General features: G+C 39.4%; 1 protein-coding gene across 2 annotated transcripts in view; it reads right to left on the bottom strand.

Annotated features, from left to right (window-relative positions):
* Positions 1-11,934, bottom strand: part of pde4ba (phosphodiesterase 4B, cAMP-specific a) — a 298,471-nt gene extending 286,537 nt beyond the window's left edge. The window contains exon 1 of one of the 2 annotated variants that reach the window (XM_034674460.1): positions 10,598-11,934. The gene's annotated coding sequence lies outside the window, so the exon portion shown is untranslated. The remainder of the gene's footprint in view (positions 1-10,597) is intronic. The other variant, XM_034674468.1, reaches the window with a different exon arrangement.
* Between the last annotated feature and the right edge of the window lie 4,564 nt (positions 11,935-16,498).

The raw sequence follows: 16,498 nt of genomic DNA, 5'->3' as shown, positions 1-16,498 counted from the left end.
TTTTCCGAAAGCGGCAATTTCGAAGATGCCGCTGCCAATTGGCTTCAAAACAGTGCTTCAGAAACAGATGGGTGACGTCACGGATACTACGTTTATATTTTATACAGTCTATGGTAGGAACACATAGCTGTTGGCTAGGAGGCTCAAACCCCGCCTCTTTACCTCACAATCTTTTGGATGAGTTCCACATTTCCAATATGGCCCCTTCCGACGATTGGCTTCAAAACAGCGCTTAAGAACAGATGGGTGACGTCATGGATACTACGTCCATTATTTATACAGTCTATGGTTAAAGCCTGTGCTGGTTACGTATTGCTCCAGTCATGTGTCTGTAAAGCTAACCATACACAACCTACAAACAACTTTACCTCCATTTTTTGGATCAAATTGCTACCCAAACCACGTCACGCTACAAGTTGCCATCTGTCATCTGTGCTTGTTTGCATCTGGGTAGTAGAGAGTTGTGACATAATTGCAGTAACCATTAACCAAGCTACCGCTCCAAAATATGACCAGAAACTTAGAACTTGAAACTAGCAATTGAGGACATTCACTAGTTAGGAAAATTTTTCACTGGTGTAGAAAAAATCAGCCTGAAAGTAGGGTCATTTTCTCAAAGGTTTACATAAAACCAGTGGAGCTGCAGCCCTCTAGTCATTAGAGAGAATGCAGTTTATAGTTCTCCATAGCTTTTACTTTAGAAATACAAAGTTTTGCAAACCTCTTGTATAATTAAAGTCTCTAGAGTCCTGAGACAAAGACAGCCAACGGCCAAAAACTAACCTTCCAAGCTCATACTGCATCCAGTTTCAATGTGTGGCTAATTACAGGTAGCACCAGGCTTGTAAGGGTTAACTATGACATTATCAGGCCCTGAAGTGAAAACCTGAAGTGAGGTTAATTCATTGACCTCCTAGCAGTGTAATAACAGTACCTAAGGGCTATCAGCTCATACATCATCAGTATGCCTCAACAGCTCACAGGTTAGACACAGTGGGTCTCATTCATGAAACATGAGTAAATCTGTGTGTAGATTTGCACATGAAAGCTAACGGTGCTAAAACTATACTCCGGATTCATGAACAGAGCGGGAAACTCAGATTTTACCATAAACACATGTTTAAGATCATGAATGCCAACCCATCATAAACTGACAGCGCGCTCCCGGTGATCATCAATTAGCATAAATCCCCGCCCATGAAAAGCAAATAACCACCATATAAGGACACAGACCTGTGCATCTGGTCGGCCTGCCCTGCAATCATGGAGAAAGGAAAGAAGGATAGAGAGTGAAAAAAGAATTTCTCTGAGGCGATGATTGAAATGATTTTGGGCGAAGTGGAAAGTAGGAAGCACATTTTAATTTCTATGGATATAAAATGGTAAGTCTCTACATATAAAACACATGCATTTGTATAGAAGACTACATTCTTACCAACAAGCCAGCCGTCTCTCACAGCTCCATTCTCCAAACGGGTGCCTGTATGAAGCTGTCATGCTTCCAACCGGGACACAACGTTGAGCAACACACATTTTGCATCACATATCAGCTGCACATTCACGGAATGAAAGTTTTTCTGGTTTATGTATGCAAATGCATCATCAGATGGAGCCTTGATGTGTATGTGTGTGCAGTCTATGGCACCGATGACATTTGGCGTGTTGGCCAGCGTGCTAAACCCCTGCTTTACCTCGATTTGCCGTTGTGCGCCATAGGGGGAATTGAATGTACTCCGGCCTTAATTCAATAATGCCGGCAAGTATTGGCGGTAAAATGTGGCTCATTGATGGCTGGGAGATTCCAGATCTATCTGCCATCTCCCACTGGAAGGTCCCTGTGACTAAGAATCCCAGCACGGAGAGCACCTGCTAATGTGCGGGTATGGTGTGGCTTCTTTCAGTTGGCCTCCTCAGATTAGGCTCCAGTTAGTCTGTGTGGTTTTCAACAAGTAGTTCACATTCTAAATAAACCTAATCTAGACCTCAAAGCTTTAATTGCCAGCTTATTTGTTGTAAAAATATGTTATATATATATATATTAGGGACGCACGATAACTGTTTTTTTCCACCGATACCGATAACCGATTACTTCCTGCTGCTCCAAAGCGATACCAATAACCGATATCAGTTTTTTAATAGTCTATACTCACCTGATGGACAGAAAGGATAGGATGTAGTGTGCAAAGATGAATTCAACATCATGGCTCTGCCTTTGACCTAAACAAATGATGCATCTGATATTACTATAGCTGTAATCACAACAACAACAGTTCAGTCTCCCAAAAAATAAACATTTATTAGTTTAAAAAAAAAACAATGCATCAGTCAATACAAAAAATAAAGCGCTTTAGTCAAATCAAAATTCTAAGTTTTTTACAAACTACAGTTTCAGTGCAATAAAGTCCTGAAAAGTGCATCACATGTGCAGCAGCAGAACACGTTGCTCCCGTCTGTCCTGGTCCTCTTTGCCTGCGGCTCATCTGTGGTACCTGAGTGAGGAGCAAAGGTTTTTAACTTTTTTTAAATGCCACAAGATATAAATCCCAGAATGTCAATAACAACTGTGATTGAGGATTAAAACTTTACCCCAAGATTAGTTCTCTTTTATTGTCATTCACTTTATTTAACCAATTCATTTCCATGTTCTATTACTGACAGATAATAAGCAGCTACACTCTCATTTCACATTTCAAACAGCAGCATTATTAGAATTAGACTTTTGTACAGCCCCCATCAAATCTTGTAGATGCCCCCAACTTTTCAGACAGAAACAAATATTTATATTCTCTTACCCTTTGAGCCATGGTCCTCCTGGCTGATCTCACTCCCCGCAGCCTTTCTGTTACTTCTCGTGTGGATGTAGGCGTCTCTGTCAAACTTCTTTGTCTTTTCAAATGCCTCGTTGATAGGTGCCAGACCGGCCCCAGACGACTTCTTGCTCTACTGTTGGTTCAGTAGCATTAGTTGCAGCAGATTTAGCCTCTTCATATTCCTTCCATACAGCATCATAGCGATGATGAAACTTTAGGTGATGTGTTGTATGTCACACTCCTTTCCCTCCTCTCTGAACTTCAGCTGAACATTTATTGCAAATTGCAATCGCGTTGTCTTTGTCGCAGGTAGTAATGAAAGCCCACGCTGGTGATGGAGGTGTCATGTTTACCTGCAGGCGCAGTAGTATGACGTCATGATCGCGACAACAGCATGCAGCCTTATTTGTACAGTCTGTGCATGCAGCACAGGCAAGACGAGAGGGACCGTAATCAGAGCAATCTTGGTTTATTTGAGTCAACTCTTGTTATCGGTCATTTTTTTCAATATAGGACTTATCGTGTGACGTCATTTTTTCCCAATATCGAACCGATATTTATCGACACCGATGTTTATCATATATATATATATATGTTATATATATATAACAGAGAGCAGTACGTATTCAAATTGTAGTTTCCGACAGTGACAAGCAGTATTTATGTGTATTCCTACATTTACACAAGTGCTACACACAGTGGGGAGCAGGTGTAGATTTTGTGAGTAGTTACTCACAGATCAGCGCTTCTAAAAGATTGATGAATTTGGAATCTGCGTAAATTTCCGCTGCACACGGTTTACATACAAATTTGTGCTGCTCACGTTTCATGAATGAGACCCAATGTGTGCAGCGCAAATTAACATTATACATAACACAGTCCCTCCAGGATTTCGCAGGATTTCTTTGTGATTGTTGCGTCCCAAATAGCCTGAATTTGCGACAGCTTTTTGAAAAAATTGTGGTGAAAGTTGCGATTATTTTTTTTTGCTTTTGTCCCCCAATAACATCTCAGGGGCAAGTAAATATGCTAAATTACAGTTGTTTTTAGAAAACATTCTTGATGTGGCCACTGTGACTGTATTTTGATTCTCTTGATTCACAGAAAAATGCCATGAAAGGGCTGTATTGCAAATTTACGACGGTCCCTGAATGCACCTCGCAGCGACTGATGCAGTCAGTTCACGGCACGCTGAAATTAATCTGAATCTTTGATGACAAGGAGTTGATCAAAACTTACTGAATGTGTCTGATGTTTCACCAAACTGGAATAAATCAAGCTGTAGACGCAGAGCTTTTTATGGTAACCGTGGCAACAACGTCAAACCTCAAATAGTAAACAGACGTCCCCCGGTTGTGTCTTTGTCACTAACGCACACCGGGGGTAAAAATCCTCAATGAAGATGAGACAGATGCATGGAGGTGAGGAGAGCTGGTTCATAAAGCACACCTGCAGCAGGTAGAGACCAAGCTAACACTGAGCCCCTCAATCTATAAATAACAACGTTGTCATCATCACTTGTCCTGCCTGCTGTCCCCTCTTTTCACCCGTTCTCTGTGCGTGTTTTGTTGTTGAAAAGTGCCGATCAAGTGAGGACTTACGTTTATGTTCCAAGGAAGTCAAATTGATGACAAAACCGATGACATACAGGGGCTGAGATTGAGGTAATTGGTCAAATTTGCAGGAAAGTTGCGGTGATTGTAAAAAATTGCAGGGCCGCGAAAAAATCGCGCTGATTGGTTGAATTTGCGTTGATAGTTGCGATCACGAAATCGCAACTTCCTGGAGGGACTGAAACAGTGTCGCCTGGGGCTTCATGTGTAAGAGTTTGATAATTTTACTCCGTACGTTCAAGAAAAACAGCACAGACATACACCAGTAGAATATCATTTTTACCAACGAGTGTGAAGCAGATGCATTTCTTTCAGGAGAATCTGAGTATTTAACAAGCTCAAAAAGCAGCCAGGACAAATATAGTCATGGTGTCACTCAAGAAAAAAAGACACCAGCACAAATAGGATTTAAAAAAGACTTAAACTAGCTGCAGCTATTTCTTTTTCACTGCTAAAGACGTGCAGATCCACAGCTTCAATAGCCTAAGCGACTGACCTGACCTTTAATTATACTGCAGATACAAGTGCAGGATTGAGTGCTGCCATTGAGTTGCACATTCAAGAAATCCATATTGCAATTAAAATGAAAGGATTTGCTGAGTGACAGGCAGCGGCCGGGGGAAGGGGCTATAAAAAATAGAAAATCTGTTTTTCAGAACACAGTGTTTATTAAATATAGAGATTAATAAAAGCTGTATGAAAGTATGTGTAAACTGAGCCAAAAACATGCTTACGCAACCCTGCTCCAACAATAAGCAATGAGGTACAGTCATCTCTCCTGCATACTGGAGCCTCTCCGTGACCAACAACATAAACACACACCTAAAAGGTGTGAATACATGCAGCTGTGAAGCCAAGCAATGTTGATAAAGATCTGATTGAATCAGCAAATCTTCACTTAGAACAGCATCATGGAGCTCCCAGGTGTGAAAGTGCAACACAGAAAGTGTGTGAAGGAATGTGTTACCAAACAGCAAAAAGTGAAACTAGTAAATCTACCTGAAAGGAGTCACGATGAAATACTGTATCATGTATCTCTTTGTTCTTGAAGTAGAAGCCCACAATCTCTTTCCCTGTCATCTGATGAGTGTTTCTGTAAGATTCATCCTTTCAGTAGGATGTGAGATAAACTACATACATCATCACGAACCTCTTCTTTGTCAAAAGAAAGGTATGAAATGACACCTCACTGAGCCATCAGCAGTCTCTTCTTAAGATTTTTATCCTTAAAAATAAAAGCCGGTGTCTAGATACGTCACAGATTCATCAGACACAGCTCACATCCTCCACTTCAAGTACAAGATTGTGCCCACGGGCAGACAGTTAACAGTTTCTGAAGAAAACTCAATCATTTATAAAACTCATTTGTGCCTCAGCTGGACAAAATTTAAATAGTGTTTCATGAAGCTGCAGGGATGTGCCACATCTTCATTCTCATGTTCTACATTTGTGCCTCTGTTTAAATGTGGACTTTTATTTTCCTTTATAGTTCTTTTTTAATATGTGTTACTGTGGAGACAACTGAATAAAGGAAGCACTTGGGTCCAACACAATTAAGGGTATCTTATCTTATTCTACCGTATGAAACATTTAAATAAAGTATAGTATAGTATGGTATGGTTTTCTATAGTGCTGTATGGTTTATAATGGTATGGTATGGTATAGTATTCTATAGTGCGGTATGGTATGGTATGGTATGGTATGGTATGGTATGGTATTCTATAGTGCGGTATGGTATAGTATAGAGTGGTATGGTATGGTATAGTATGGTAATGGTATGGTATTCTATAGTGCGTTATGATATAGTGTTCTATAGTGCGGTATGGTATGGTTTGATGTGGTATGGTATGGTACTGTATGATATGTTAATGGTATCGACTTCTATAATATGGTATGCTATGGTATGGTATTCTATAGTGCGGTATGGTATAGTGTGGTATGGTACTGTATGGTATGGTAATGGTATGGTATTCTATTATGCCTATGGTATGGTATGGTATCCTACAGTGCGGTATGGTATGGTATGGTATGGTATGGTATTGTATGGTATGGTATGGTATTGTATGGTATGGTATGGTTTCCTACAGTGCAGTATGGTATAGTATGGTATGGTATTGTATGGTATGGTATGGTATGGTATCCTACAGTGCGGTATGGTATGGTATGGTATGGTATGGTATGGTATGGTATGGTATGGTATTGTATGGTATGGTATGGTATGGTATCCTACAGTGCGGTATGGTATAGTATGGTATGGAATGGTATGGTATGGTATCCTACAGTGCAGTATGGTATAGTATGGTATGGTATAGTATGGTATGGTATGGTATGGTATGGTATGGTATCCTACAGTGCAGTATGGTATAGTATGGTATGGTATGGTATCCTTCAGTGCAGTATGGTATGGTATGGTATGGTATGGTATGGTATCCTACAGTGCAGTATGGTATGGTATATTATGGCATGGTATGGTATGGGATTCTACAGTGCGGTATGGTATAGTATGGTATGGTATGGTATCCTTCAGTGCAGTATGGTATGGTATGGTATGGTATGGTATGGTATCCTTCAGTGCAGTATGGTATGGTATGGTATAGTATGGTATGGTATGGTATCCTACAGTGCAGTATGGTATGGTATATTATGGCATGGTATGGTATGGGATCCTACAGTGCAGTATGGTATGGTATATTATGGCATGGTATGGTATGGGATCCTACAGTGCAGTATGGTATGGTATGGTATTCTATTCTATTCTATAGTGCAGTATTGTATTGTATGGTAATGGAATAGTCTGGTCTGGTCTGTTCTGGTCTGGTCTGGTATGGTTTGGTATGGCGTGGTATGGTTATGGTCTAGTATGGTATGGTCTGGTATGGTATCGTTAGATTTGGTGTGGTGTGGTTTGATGTTGTATGGTAATGGTCTGGTCTGGTCTGGTATGGTATTGTATTGTATGTTAATGGTATGTTAATGGTATGGTATTGTATGGTATTGTACTGTGTTGTTTGATCTGTCTGTCTGTATGTGCCTGAACAAATGGCACATATCTGTGTACTTTATAAAAGTATACAAATGGACCTAAAGATCAGGGGTGTGGGGTGGCTGCTGGCTTAGAGGTTATGGCATTGACCATGAACCCAGTTTTCTGCCAGCTGGGGACCTTCCTTGTGTCACTCCTCATTTCTGTCTCCTTTTATTCGCCGTCCTCTCTGGTCCTCTTCTGGCTCTCCGATAATAGCTCAAGAAAAATGCTCAGAGAATTGGGGCATGTAGTCATAAAAGAAACACCTACAGCTGTTGATATAGCAGTTCACCAGGTTCAAAAGCTTCCAGATCTAGAATTATTTTGACAGGGTTTAGTCAGGCCGAAGCAGATCTTACTGGATGTTCTTCAGGCTCAAATGTCACAGGAAGGGTTTAGTCTGACGGTGTGATTTGTGACACAAAGAACAGGTCAAGCGGATTTTGATTGTAGTGCCAAGACTTCATCTAACATTTGTATTTTGGAGGTTATGTATGTGTGCACTGACTCTTCTAGGTTAAATCCTCCTGGTACTTTTTCTCCTCTGTCATCCCTCTAAACAACTCCTTTCTACACAATATAAATACACAAAAGGTAATCAATAGCTGAATAAAACATCTCACAAATGCCAGCTGGGTGGAGAGACCCCCACATAGTTTTCATTTGTGTTTGAAAGGCTGATTGTTTTCTTTTTTTAGACATGAGCTTTCTCTAGAATACCAATGATGTGTTCTGTGCACACAATGTAAATGTGCAGCATGTGATTCTAAGCAGGCTAATTGGTTTGCACGCAACCCCTGTGTTAATTTACTGAATGTACGATTACTGTAATGAACATCTAAAAGGTTTTAATGTGCAAGCCTCGCCCAGTGTGTAACCAACATCAGCACCACACACACTGTTTGATGCAATCAAAGCCCACGTTATAGAGTGTTCAATTACAACCTCAAAGTGGGTCAGTGTGAACGATCTCAGGTCCGTAATGGTACTAATTAAATATTTGTAAATAGCATGAGTCAATCTTTACAGGCTGAATTAGAAGTAATCCTTCACGTGCCGCAGGACTGAATGTACTGGTGCCTCTCCACTAAGAGCTCTGCTGACGGATCAATGGGTTTCCACATTTACACATGGAGTGCAGGGCAACAGATCAATACACCGGCAGTTTTGGGTGGAGCAAGGAATAATGCCACAAAATGCAGTTTTTATCATAAAGAGAGGGAATGGCAGTGAGATGGATAAAGAGGCAAATAACAAAGATGTGGATAAAGCCACATTTGTGAGACTATAAAGACAACATAGCCTCATAAAATTGTATTTTTTTTACCCTTTTGTTCTGCCTTAGGAAATATGAGCTGGTTTTGTATTCTGATATTAGGAGCAATTATTCTTAAGAGTAGGGTTCCTGCTGACTTCAACATAGAGACGTAAAATAAAAACTGGAGGTGAAATGTTTCATGGTTTAGCATCCCCAAAAGAGCCTCAAGCTAGTTTCCAGTTCAATATGCATTTGTTTTTAATATAATCTGGATTTTTTTCTGGGCTGTCAAACAAGTGTTTTTTTCATTGCAATGAATCCTGGATTTCAATATGTAACTGTGATTAATCACATTTATAATCATGTTTAAACTCCATTATTTTGCATATCTCTACAGTTTTTAAAGCTCCTGTAAGGAAAATTCTGGTAGTGTCAGTTTTTGCGCCCCCTGTGGACAAACCTATACCTCTTATATACTATTAATCTTCTCCTGCACATGACAAAAAATCTCCTCCTGCTTTCTTTTAACAATAAAAAGAATCACTGATCAAATATGTACTGTCGAAAAGTGAAAAAGGATTGTACGTCAACATGCCGTGTATCTATTCTTCTGACACCGACCCCCTCTCTGCGATTACGGAGGTGTTAAAATCACAGTTTGGAAATGATAAATCTTGTAGGTCATATAGAGACCTCACTGTTAATATCAGTCTGTTTCATGACCAATTAAAAATTCACCACAGGAGCTTTAAGTAATACTAACAATTTAAGCAATTCTAACCAGTGTCTTGAATTAGGAATCAAATGAATGCAATGCAATGAGCTTGACGTTTAGATTTATTATTTGATAAATGCTGCACTGCTACACCAGCGTAGTCTGAAAGCATGACTTAGAGGCAGCAGACAGCTTGAAAGTGCTCATTCTGTGAAATGCAGAATAAGCACATCTACAGTATTGCTTCCTGCAGCCTCTTGCCACCCATTTAGCAAGCACTGTAGTTAACTTCTTCAATTTAGTTTCATCCACAGGCCTGTGGTGATTCCCACCCTCTAAAATAGTGCTCTGCTTGCTCTCGTGATGCAGTTTCCCACTTACATTAGTCTGATTAGCTGCACCTGTATGCTTAGCTTGTAGGGGGCAGCTGAAAAATGCGTATCACTTTTGACTTGTCCACTGAGCCATCTCAGAGTTTGTTTGTTTTTAAAAGGTCAAGTGTGCTGTGGTGTCTATATTTTCAATCACAGTGGCAACAGGAAACAGGAAGGATGAAGACTCTGCGGCTGCTTAACTACAGTGTGCCAAAAGGGACAAAAAAGCATGATTAAAAAATATAGCACATTCATTTTTGACCTGAGAACATCGTGATTAACTCATGAATGCTGGCAGCCCCAGCTTTAGACTTAGTTTTAAGCTGAAATAGTTGCTGCACACTGGCACTTTACTGATGCCACTGATACTGACATGTTTCTATGTTTAGTTAGTATCAAAGCTGTAAGATGAACTGGCAGAAGGTAATTGGAAAGGTTAGCAGGTAAGCATTAAAAGAGTGTAAGGGCATCTATATGGTGCAGAATCAGAGGTGTGTGAGGAAAATTGTGGGTGATATGAGAAAGAGGGACAACAAGAGAAGAATGGAAAGGAAATGCATCTGCCAGCTTGCCCATCAGCAGATTGATTAATGTGTTTGTTCACAGTTTCCTTCACAAAGTGGGACACCCTGCTGGTTTGGAGCTGCCACTGCTAGGAGTCTCCACGCTGCCTCTCTGACCTGCCAGGAATTCCCATCGTACCAATTTTCCATTTCAACTGAAGATCTGAATACATTATGAGCCTAAGAGGCACTTTTTACAGATTGTTGAAAGAGCTAATGATGAGACAATACAAGACTACCTCAGGAGGAGAGACAGGAGAGGCCAGGACTGACGGTCTGTAAGATCTTCATTGAACTGGAAGTTGCTGTCAGTCAGTCTGAGAGCTGCTGCTCTCTGCAATACTGGAAATCAAGTTTCAAAGCTCAGTGACAGGCGGACGTTTTGACAGATCACATTTGGGAAAATGAGAACTCAATCTTTCTCTATGAAATGAACAATTTAGTTCAAACGTTCCAGGATTCAAACTGGAAGAAAGTGTGGCTCAGATGATGATGACAACATGGTGCATTTAAAATGAAGGTCAGGTCAACACTGTTTGACTGTAAGGCAGCTTCTAGGTAGACAGTTTGTCTCTGAATGGGACTAATGGGCAATTCTCTGCAAGGTATGGAGGCTAGTTGTGCATGACACTTCTGAAAAAAGGAAATACAACCCTAATGTAACTATGAAGCAATGAAACATGTACTGACAGAGAAGTGAACTGTCATTTCCCAGAGCCTATTAGATACATGCATAAACCAACACAGAATAGAATAACAGAATGCATTACCTGTCCAATGTTAAAGACACATGTATGACTTTAAATGCACTTAAAGACTTCAACGTCAATGTCTGAGAGTTAGAAATTATCTCAAAATCCAATGTGTGTAAAAAATTGAAGATTGATATAGTCCCATTTCATGATGCAGCCTGTCATAAATACTGAACTTGATGTTGGTTTATTTCCAAAGCCAACCAAAACCTCCTAACCTCAGACACATTCATCTGTTTTCACTGTTGGGCTCAGAATCAAATAATAATTGGTGAAATGAAGCACGAAAATACAAAATATGTCAATATGTTCGACATACGAAGAGAAGGGCTTCTGTGTTACCTTGTGTTTCCTCCACAGCTCATCCACACGTGGGGACAAAGGGAATCCCGACGTCTGCTGCGCGTCGTTTCTGCACGAGAGAGCAGCTGTCACCACATCCAACGGATCTGCCTTTATTCCGAATCAGGGCGAGTTTTCTCCATCCTCTACTGGGATCTGTTCATTGCACAGCTGGCCCCACTGAACGAACCGGATAATCCACTCTCAGGTCGGTTTTTTTTTTTCTTGGTTTTCACATGATCCAAGATTTTTTTGCTTTTACACTTTTTCCCGAGATGACAGTAGAATCGGAACCAAACCGGCGCGTCTGTCAGAGGGGTCCTGGTTCCTCCCGGCAGCATTCCGGGTTACCATTCACAAGATACAGTCCACAGTCCAGGACCGAGGTGCCTGTGTTTGGGAGAGAGGGGAGTTGTGCGCTCTCGCATTTGAAATGCATCAGAAAGTCGGTGTTTCCCTCAGACTGTCCCTCCTCCTCCTCATCATCCTCCTCCTCCTCCTCCCTCCTCCCTATAAGAGTGTGGACCAATTGAGAAGCAGAAGAGAGAGAGAGAGAGAGAGAGAGAGAGAGAGAGAGAGAGAGAGAGAGGCGAACAGTCCGGAGTGGGATCAGAGTTGTAATTAAAGGGTGATCCTGCAGCCTCTAATATCAATGGTTCTTTTTGTTAAACACATTTTATCAACACAATATTTCGCATAGAAGATGTATAGGCCAAAGATTATAATATTGATCTTTAGGTTTATTGACAGACAGAAGACATCATGGCAAAATATATGAAATGTGATGTATTTGAATATTTCCCCATATTTTTTTATCCTGTTTGTTCTTGGACCCTTCTGTTATGTTCGTTTCTCAGGAACAGCAATAATGTTCCTGGGTCAACTTGACCCGGGGTATATTTAATGACCAAAAAGTGTCAGAACCCAAAAAGTCCCAATAAACATTGTTTTAATCTCAGTATTAACTGCATTATTAACCATTTAAATCAATATGGTGTTCTTTGATTTGCACAGATCATGGTTCAATGAGGATAACTTGCTCTTTTTTTTTTAATGAACACAGTTTCAAAGCCTCCAACTTTGACTGCAGGGTCAAATTGACCCACAACCAGTATCTATGTAATATAAACATGCAGGGGGGGGGGGGTTGCAAATGTGTGAAATGAGCTATTTTCATGTATATGTTGTTTACACTAATTAAGCCAAGCAGAATAAGTTTCATGGCGAAAAAATACTTTGAACATTTTTTAACTTTAAAATGGGTCAATATGACCCGCAACATAACAGGAGGGTTAATTAAAAAAAATGTAGAATCAATGTAGAAATCAATATAATTCTAAATTGTATTTGTTTAGTACAGAAGCTTATTATTGCAATTCTGTTATATAAGAATAAAGATCAGTTCTTACATGCATGTGAAAGCACCAGAAGCAAAATGCTGCATTTGGGGAAAATAAAACCTACCTGAAAATAAGGTTGTATAAATTGTAAAGTCTAATATTTATAACCTTAAATTTCCGTTAAAGCTCCTGTGAGGAGTTTTTAGCCGGGTATGAAACACACTGTTGTCTCTGTATGACCTTCAAAGGCAGACAAGACCATCAGTGACAAGACTGACCATTTCTTTGCTGTCCTTTTTAAGGCCTGTAACCATTGTAAGGGGGTAGGTGTCAGACCAGATGATTGACAGCATGCTAAAGGAGTGAGTGATAAGATAAGATAAGATAAGATAAGATAAGATAAGATAAGATATACTTCATTTGTCACCCGTTGGGGGAAATTTCTTTTGTTACAGCAGCTTACAACACGGGACAGGGGAATACAACAATGTACTAACATGGTTAAAAAGTATAATAACAGTAATAATAGCAATGACAAGGGTAAAATAAAATAAAATAAAATAAAATAAAAATAAAATAAAATAAAATAAAATAAAATAAAATAAAATAAAAATTAAATTAAATTAAATTAAATTAAATTAAATTAAATTTAAATTAAATTAAATTAAATTAAATAATAAAATAAAATAAAATAAAATAAAATAAAATAGAATAGAATAGAAAGGAGTGAGTGATAAATTTGAAAGACAGATAGGGGAGTCTATTTTCGTCAGGAAACTCTACTTAAGCCAGGGGTGTCCAAACTTTTTTCAAAGAGGGCCACATTTGATGTTGTCAGAATACTTCAGGGCCAGTGGCTCCTACTGAGACTTTGGTGACTTAGGAATCATAACAGTTATATATGAAATCTCTATTTAATAACAATTATTTTACATTTTTTTCTCAATAAATCAGTAACTAGGAAGTCCCAAGTTCTCCACAAGCCACTTAAACATGAGCAAACTTTATCTTCTTCTGTGGAATGTTTTTCATTCGGGTCGGGCAATGTGGGAAAAATATTGTCTTGTTATTTTTCTATGACAGGATCACGATCTGGATTTCATCACACTTCTATTTCATGTTGTTTTTAAGACTTTTCTGACCAGCAGACAACATTTTAAGAACTAAATAATTCTTGTCCTACATTCTGAACTATTTTTTCTGCACCAAATTTTGCCTTTTCTGCACAATTTCCTAATTTTGATCTTGTCTTGTGTCTTCTGAACTTTTAGTGTTCATCAAGAACATTTTCACATCATGATAAAAACATTAATTTGAAAAAAAACTGTCAATTCTTGTGTTTCCTCCTAATTATATTCCTGCAGAATATCCAGAGCTTTGCATTTATAAAAGTAGTCCATATGAAGCTTTTTGAGACGTTTCTGGATTAACTTTAGTTTTGTTTGTGCGCTTGAAAGAAACTGCAAATGTACAGATGATTCAGAAGGTGATTAATTTCTTTGCTATAATAACACATTTTAAGATGGAAGCTTGGGGCCATAATTAAATGGACATTGGGCCGCAATTGGCCCCCGGGCCGTACTTTGGACACCCCTGACTTAAGCGTATACAGGACGAGATCAGTGAATAGATAGGAGTGGAACTTTGTCCACAGGTTACGATAAAATTGACTAACAGAACATTTCGAACAGGAGCTTTAAGAAAGGAAGAGGAAAGCAATATAGTGAGCTTAGCTTTGTGAAGATGTGTACTAGCACTAAAGTATTGACACCGAACAGTGAACACAAACCTTGTTTTTTATCTTGACATCAACCTGACGCAACAAATACTAGGGAACTAGTTTGTGTTACTAGTCTTTGACAAGTTGACAGGAAGACATGATGAACCTCAAACTCACCTTTAATGGCAACACTGCTAACTGCCCTATACAGACCGGTCTTGCTCCCAGAGGAAAATGTTACTGCTCAAGGCTTTCTCTTCTAAGTCTCCGGAGACAAAATTGAGATTCTCACTTCAGCCTCATTCAAGTTTCAAATTGTTCTCATTAGTTTCTCCTAAAATTCACTAGGAGAAATAGTTGAGACCATGACATGAGTCTTATTTGAGATTTAAATGAGAGATCTCATTATTGGCTAATTTTCTTCTCTTTTTAAAATATATTTTTGGCCTTTTTGCCTTTTTTTGACAGGACAGCTGAAGAGAGACAGGAAATGTGGGGAGTAGAGAGTGGGGGAAGACATGCAGGAAATAGTCGACCGGCCGGGAATCAAACCGGCAACCCCTGCGACGAGGACTGTAGCCTCTGTATTTGGGGCGCTTAGACCGCTAGTCCACCAGCGCCCAAAAGAATCCACCCCTTTAATTGTAATAATCTGGTCCATATTTTAAATAAATGGTCGGTCATACCTCATATGAAATCTCTATCTTTTGCAATTTCTCTCAAATCCACTAAATCTTTGTGAAGTTCCCATAGGAAAATACATTTAGAGAGGAGATCTAAAAGGTGTTTCATTTCTGTCTCCTAGACAACAATGAGATCTGTTTAAAAAGCAAAATGAGACTAGAGCTTATGTCTCCTGTTTCTCATTCTTGCCTCCAGAAAAAAAGTTGTAAAAAGTCTCAGCTTAGTCTCCCTTTCAGTTCAAAAGGAGATCTGGTCAGAATCTGAAATGATTCTCAGGTATTTCTCAAGTGTTGTGACTCCTTTTGAGCTCAGGTGGAGAAATCAGGGAGCTCTCTCAACTGTCTCAATCTAACCTCATCCATTTGTTTTTGTCAGACTCAGTTTTTGTGTCTCAAGTTGAGCTCAGATGGAGCAAAGAAAGAGCCTGAGCTCATCTTTTCATGAACATTAATAGTGCCCTGCAAAATTAACATTTCAATGTACTTGTCCACAAACTTACAATTCTCATTAAAACATTTGATCCACTTCAAGATCAGCTATTTAGATGTCAAATGATCTCTTCTTTGACTTCACAGTATGGTCCTTCCTTTACAAGTCTGTTTGGAACAAAACCACTTCACAAAGATTTAGTGGATTTGAGAGAAATTGCAAAAGATAGAGATTTCATACCAGGTATGACAGACCATTTATTTAAAATATGGACTGCAAAAGGGCTGACCAGATTTATCCAGATTATTACAATTAAAGGGGTGGATTCTTTTGGGTGATGGTGGCCTAGCGGTCTAAGCATCCCACATACAGAGGCTACAGTCCTCGTCGCAGGGGTCGCCGGTTTGATTCCCGGCTGGTTGACCATTTCCTGCATGTCTTCCCCCGCTCACTACTCCCCACATTTCCTGTCTCTCTTCAGCTGTCCTGTCAAATAAAGGCAAAAAGGCCAAAAATATATTTAAAAAAAGAGAAGAAAATGAGCCATTAATGAGATCTCTCATTTAAGTCTCAAATAAGACTCATGGCATGGTCTCAACTATTTCTCCTAGTGAATTTTAGGAGAAACTAATGAGAACAATTTGAAACTTGAATTGAGGCTGAAGTGAGAATCTCAGTTTTGTTTCCAGAGACTTAGAAGAGAAAGCCTTGAGCAGTAACATTTTCCTCTGGGTTGTTTTGTTCCAAACAGACTTGTAAAGGAAGGACCAGACTGTGAAGTCAAAGAAGAGATCATTTCACATCTAAATATCTGATCTTGCAAGTGGTTCAAATGTTTTAATGAGAATTGTAAGTTTGTGGACAATTACATTG

This window comes from Notolabrus celidotus, chromosome 2 (assembly GCF_009762535.1).
Source record: "Notolabrus celidotus isolate fNotCel1 chromosome 2, fNotCel1.pri, whole genome shotgun sequence".
Classification (NCBI taxonomy): Eukaryota; Metazoa; Chordata; class Actinopteri; order Labriformes; family Labridae; genus Notolabrus; species Notolabrus celidotus.
The sequence above is the reverse complement of the archived record's forward strand: the minus strand, read 5'-3'. Positions and strand labels throughout refer to the sequence as shown.